Source organism: Leptonychotes weddellii, chromosome 8 (genome assembly GCF_054177405.1).
Source record: "Leptonychotes weddellii isolate Sample4059 chromosome 8, ASM5417740v2, whole genome shotgun sequence".
Lineage (NCBI taxonomy): Eukaryota > Metazoa > Chordata > Mammalia > Carnivora > Phocidae > Leptonychotes > Leptonychotes weddellii.
In genome coordinates this window covers 1,985,292-1,991,291 of record NC_138376.1, presented here as the reverse complement: position 1 = coordinate 1,991,291, position 6,000 = coordinate 1,985,292, and the positions used below count along the sequence as shown (strand labels likewise).

General features: G+C 44.0%; 1 protein-coding gene across 1 annotated transcript in view; it reads left to right on the top strand.

The window, feature by feature from the left end:
- CARMIL1 (capping protein regulator and myosin 1 linker 1) overlaps window positions 1-6,000 on the top strand; it is a 293,460-nt gene that overhangs the window by 265,189 nt on the left and 22,271 nt on the right. The window lies entirely within an intron of this gene.

Sequence of the window (6,000 nt, the reverse complement as noted above, 5' to 3'; positions counted from 1 at the left end):
TTTTTTTTTTTTTAAAGATTTTATTTATTTATTTGAGAGAGAGAGAATGAGAGACAGAGAGCACGAGAGGGAAGAGGGCAGAGGGAGAAGCAGACCCCCTGCTGAGCAGGGAGCCCGATGCGGGACTCGATCCCGGGACTCCAGGATCATGACCTGAGCCGAAGGCAGTCGCTTAACCAACTGAGCCACCCAGGCACCCCACACCCAGGTATTTTTTTAGGGCTTTACCACCGGCACCTGGATGACTCTATTCCAGAGTGGTGAACTTTGAGAGCTGACATTACTTATTTCTAAATTCTCCTCACTCAGAATTTGGTGGTTGGTGGGGGGGGTGGGGAAGGCTGTATCGCCTGCTAAAATGTCACGGCTTCAACAGACAGTGTCAACATGAAGTTGTCTTATTTTCTTATTCGTAAGTGGTGTTTCCTTAAAAGACAGCCCTTTTATGAACTTCTTTTGACAGCTGTTTAACCTGGAACACTTCCAGCATTAAGCAGGATTTGTACCGAGTTATTTAATCCCCAACCAAAAGGCAGATCTATCCCCAAATACACTCTGAACGTGGATTTGTGTCTGAAGTATTCTTCACCTGGGGATAGCAAATTCAGGAATGAACTGAAACCGTAGCGATAAGCCGAGGGTGGGAGGGTGGACAGGCCAGCACACGTAGGGAAGAAACTGGTCCATTCCATAGATTGATGTGCCTTATCTTGCCTCAGCAGGATGGTGAGGTGGAAATAAGTGAAGTTTTTATATCCATACCAGTATAACTCACCGCACGTTAGAAGCTTCAGGACCCAATTATTTGTCTTCTTTGACACTGGCCTTGAAGCTTGGCATCCGAGGAAAGATTCCATGCTCCCATTCTTCAAGAACAAACCTCAGTGTCATTTATTCTCTGAAGCTGTCTCAGGACTACTCTGTCCCCACCCCCCAGATTAATTGCTCTTTCTCTGCTGCTGACTCAAAGTTTTTTTTTTTTTTTCATCCTCTGCACGCATCTGTTAGAGCACACATAATCCTCTGAGCATTTCTTCTGTTTTAAATTTTTTTATGGTGTGAGGAATGGATGGATGTACTCTCAGTGTAAAAGATTCAGGCAGTCCCGATATGCAAACATAAACAGAACGAAATGGCAACGTCCCCTTTTAATGTTGTGCTCGCAAGTCATTTGTCCCCAGAGAATGCTTGTTTGTTCTTCAGAAGCATCCCCCAGGTCTTACTGTTCATTATAACTTGAGTGTCTGACACAGCCCTGTAATATATAGTCTGTCTTCAGTCACAGTTGGTTGAATGAATTTAGACGGTCTTGCCCTGTATCCCTACAAACTACAGACACCACTGGGGGCTCACCTCCTCCTAAATTTCAGAAGTTGGTATGTTGTTAGTGGAAGGTGTATGCATGCTTGGTCTGCCCCCGTGTGATTTCCTGCATCCTTATGATGCCTTCTTCTGTGACGGGCTCTGGAGGAAAGTTAGGCGAATTTTAGAAGGTATAAAATCCACTTTCTACAAAGATACTGCTCTGGGAGTATGTTTCAGTGCACAAATAATAGAACTAGAAATCAATTTTCATCAAATAATGATGGAATCTACTAGAAGTTTTGATTTTTTTTTCATTTCTTTTTTGTTATATAAAAACAGACTGTCAGTTTGATGTGTAAAGGGCTAGGCACGGGTAAAATCTGCAAGTTGTATGAAGAACATTTGCAAATCAAAGTTATAAATGCTCCTAGTTTAAAACACCAGATGTTCTACAAGGCTCTTACCAAAAAAAAACCCAAAAAACAAACTATTGTTTCTTTCCCCACTCCCTATTCCCCAGAGGCAATTAATTCCTATGCCTTTAGCTATTTATTTTTTATTTATGCTTCCATATTCTTTAATAACATTTTTTGCTATTTCCTGTTTTTCAGATTTAGATAGCAAGCATGACTGTTAGCTCCTCACTGTAGAGGATGATAATTTAGCTCTGATACATTGTGACCCTACTGCCCACCATACTCTCTCTCTCTCTCTCTCTTCCATGTGAATATTCATGACTGAGTTACACCATCTTTGGGTTTGCTCTCCTTTACAGCCTCTTAGGTTCCCTGCAGTTAATAATCATCCCCTTCCCGTTTGCTGACTTTTCCGTATTCCTGTCCCTGCCATATCCCATACCTCTCCAAGAAAGGCATAAATCTCCTCCACATTTGTTCACGTATCCTCCGTGTCATCTCCTGCGACAGACAGACCTATCCTTCGCTGCTGCCTGACTGACTGCGTGTGGCATCTGGGCCCATTTCCCTGCCGTCACCCCCGCCACCTCCCGTCTCTTTCTACTGGGGGCTTCCCTTGGCCACATGCCTGTGTCCTTTTCCTGTTTCCTTTGGCCTGTGTTTTCTCCTTCTTCCTTTGACTCCCTTGTTTTGGTGAACGACCTCCTCCGGTTGCATCCTGAGAAGGGCAGCTTGGGAGGGGAGCATCTGAGACTTGTAGATCTTTTGTTTTGATTAACAGTGTAACTACGTATAGAATTCTCGATTGAATCCATCTTACTTTAGAATTTTCAAAACCTGGTCCCATTCCCTTCTAGCTTCTAGTGTTGCTGTAAGAATCTGTCTGTCGGGGAGCGAGAATACCCTGTCCCCTTCAAGATCCTTCTAGCCGGACTAAGAATCAAATTGACATGAGAAAGATTAACAGGAGAGAATCAAATATAATAGTGTACGTATAGGGAAGCCACACAGAGGGGAAATTCCAAAGTCAGTCCAGCAAAATGAGTCACATACGTCATTTTGGACTAAGGAGATGGCGACAGGGGTCGGGACTTCAACGGGAAGGAATGCAGTTCTCAGGAAGAGTAAATGTTTGCTTCACAAGTGTCTGCTGAGCCACTCAGACAAGGGGACATAGAGGCCTGGTCCGACAGGCCTTGCTAGGTTCTGCGCCACCTAGCACTCCTGGTTCGTAGCGTAATGTAGTTCTCGGTGCCCACAGCTCTCTTCCTGGAGGAGCTCCTCTATCTAAATTCTTTTAGGCAGTCAAGGGGGGATGTGAGGAGCTTTTTCCTGAATTGGCTGGGTTTTGATGACTTGTTCACTCAAAATAATCTTCATGCCAAAGCAGCCCATCTTGAGGCAGCCTGGCCTTGGCCCGTACAAATGCAATGTCGTCATGAGCCCGCCCTGATCCTTTGTTACTTGTTTTTGTTTTTACTCTTTTTCTGGAAAGTGTTTGGGATTTTCTTTTTGTTCCCAGAAATTTATGATGATTGGCTCTGGGTGGGTTTGCTTTGTTTTGTTTTGTTTTTTTGTTTGAACCCCTTTGCTAGGCACTAATGAGCCATTTCAATCTGAAAATTCATGTGCTTTGGTTCTGGGATTTTTCTGGAATTATTTTTTTCATAATTTCTTCTCTTCCTTTTTCTCTGTACTCTTTATCTAAAACATCCATTATTCAAATTATGTGTTTTCTCTATGAATCCCTAGTTTTTATTTTGTTTTGTTTTTATCTTTCTCTCTCATTTTCTCATTCTTTCTGTTACCCTATTCCTTGTCATCTGGCAGATTTCCTCAGCTATATCTTCCAACCTTGAGTTTTACCTCCTGCTATCACATTTTCCTATTATGCTTGTTTGATGGTGCAGCAGTTTTTTGCTCCTTCATTTGAAATGAAATAAGACACTAGTGAGCTTGGAAGTTGGTGTCTTAGAGGCAGTGAGGCTCTAACGGGATGCCTGGAGGCCAGCAAGGAGGCGGCCGTGGCCAGCTGTGGGGAAGGTCAGAGGCCTGTCCTGGCAGCGTCCACGAGAGGCCGGATCCCACCAGACAGGCCCAAGATTGTGGGGCGACAGGAAAGCCCTGAGCAAGTGAGGAAGAAAAAGCGGGAAACCCTGCTTCCCCACACCAAATAATGAATATTATACTCTCTTGTTAACTGCGCATAAAAGGTAGAACCCCAAACCCCCGCACACAGCTCGCTGTCTCTTAAGCTTATACTCACATCTCGAGAGTATAATTTATTTTTTGTTTTGTTTTGTTTTTTTAAAGATTTTATTTTTAAGTAATCTCTCCACCCAGTGTGGGGCTTGAACTCATAACCCCAAGATCAAGAGTTGCTTGCTGCACCCATTGAGCCAGCCAGGTTCCCCTCGAGAGTGTACTTTCGGTTTAATAAACTTTCTGCTTATGTTGCTTATCCAGTGTGTTGTGTGTCTGTCCTTCAGTTCTTCCTCCTGATAAGACCAAGAGCATTCCAGGACATCTTTGGGACAGGCTGGGTCAAGGGCCCAGGGTCTCCCCAGTTCACCTGGTAACAAGTAGAGCCTGTTGAATGGTAGACTTCAATGTAGGGTACCCTTCTTGGATCATTTTGTTGGGCGAGGGTCTCCCTGACTATCTGAGTCTTTTGGGTCTTTTCTCTTGAGCGTGTTGAGAAATTTGATCTCCTGCCTGGAGGGCATAAACCTGGCTGCCCTATTCTAGGATCCAGAATGAGAGAAAGAGCTTGTGAGTATCACTGTTCCAATACGCAGGCTTTCCTGTGATTGTAGGGGAGGAAAAATAATTTTCTCTCTACCCTTCTAGGTTCCTGGCTGAGATACTCCTGTAATGAAAGACAGATTAACAGGAGAAAAACAGAAGTTCAAGAACAAGGATGCTTCCTATATACATGGGAGAGACTCAGAAAAACTGAGTAGCTTCCCAGAATGGCTCAAGCCACCACCTTAAATGCCATTTTCAGCTAAAAACAAAAGACAGATGTTGGGATGGGGGGCAGGAAGGGTGTAGGATAAGTGTGGGGAGGTTACCAGGAAAAGGTCTCTAAACAGGGTAAGGGTGTTAGACAGATTTAAGTCCATACCTTCTCCATTGATAAGTTTCTAGAGATTTAGTTCTCCTCCTCCTCTTCCTGCTACTGAGAGGAACACACTTATAAATGGAAATTTCTCTTATAAACGGCTCTTCCCAGAGGGCAACTTCCCAGTTCTCAGAGCTTCTCCGGCATCTACTATTTCTTCTTATTTTTTTATTTTTGCTCTTCTTGAGCTTAACCTTGATTTTTATTTTATTTATTTTTTTAAGTCATTCCTATTTTATTTATTTTATTATGTATTTATTTATTTTTATTATGTTCAGTTAGCATCTGCTATTTCTTAATCAGTCTAAAATAATCCTTGTGCCAAAGAGGTATATTTTGGGGTGCCATGGTCTGCTGCCCCTCACCCTCCCCGGCGGGTAAACTTGGGCACAAAGGGGCAGTTTTGGTCTCTGGTTTGGGGAGAGGATTTGATGGTTTGATGAATGGGCTTCTGGCTCTCTCCCTCTCTAGAGCCCCCCTTCACTTCTGTTTCCAGAGGCGCCTGGAGCCCCGGGCAAACCCACTGCCTCTTGTCTCCCCCACCAGCGCTTCAGGGAGCAGCTTTCTATGTCTGTTGAGTCCGTTTTCACTCACAGTTGTCTTGGCTTCCAGACTGTGTTGTTTTGTCTTTCTTCCACTCTGGGGCTTTTCCCTTTATTTTTTTCTTTACACCTTTGGCCGTGGTTTCACGGGGGACTCAGAGGAGCTAATGGGGTCTGCGTCTGCCATCTCTTAAGTGAAAGGCACCAGGGAGACCTCCCATCGGCCCCTTGGACTTGCTTTTTCCCCTACCCATTTCCCCGTTCCTGAATATTGTCTTTCATTCCTGAACATTCTCTTTTGTACAACTCTCTACCAAAGCTCACTGTCCTTGTTGCCTTTTAGTGGTATTACATTTAGGCAAGAACCCACATCTTTGTTTGAGTTGAGCGCTAACGGTGGGATTTCAGATGTGATCTAGTGATTATGCAAGGATTTTAGGTGGCCGTGGGGGAAATCTGGCCCTTTCTAATGCCAGTCAGATTAAATAAGGCCATCCCTCACCTGTGTCTTTGAGAAGCCAGCTTTGCTGGAAGTTCTTACAAGTGGAGAGGCCATTGACCAGAGCATTTAGATACAGAAACACCTACCCCTTCAGGTTTTCATTCTTAACTG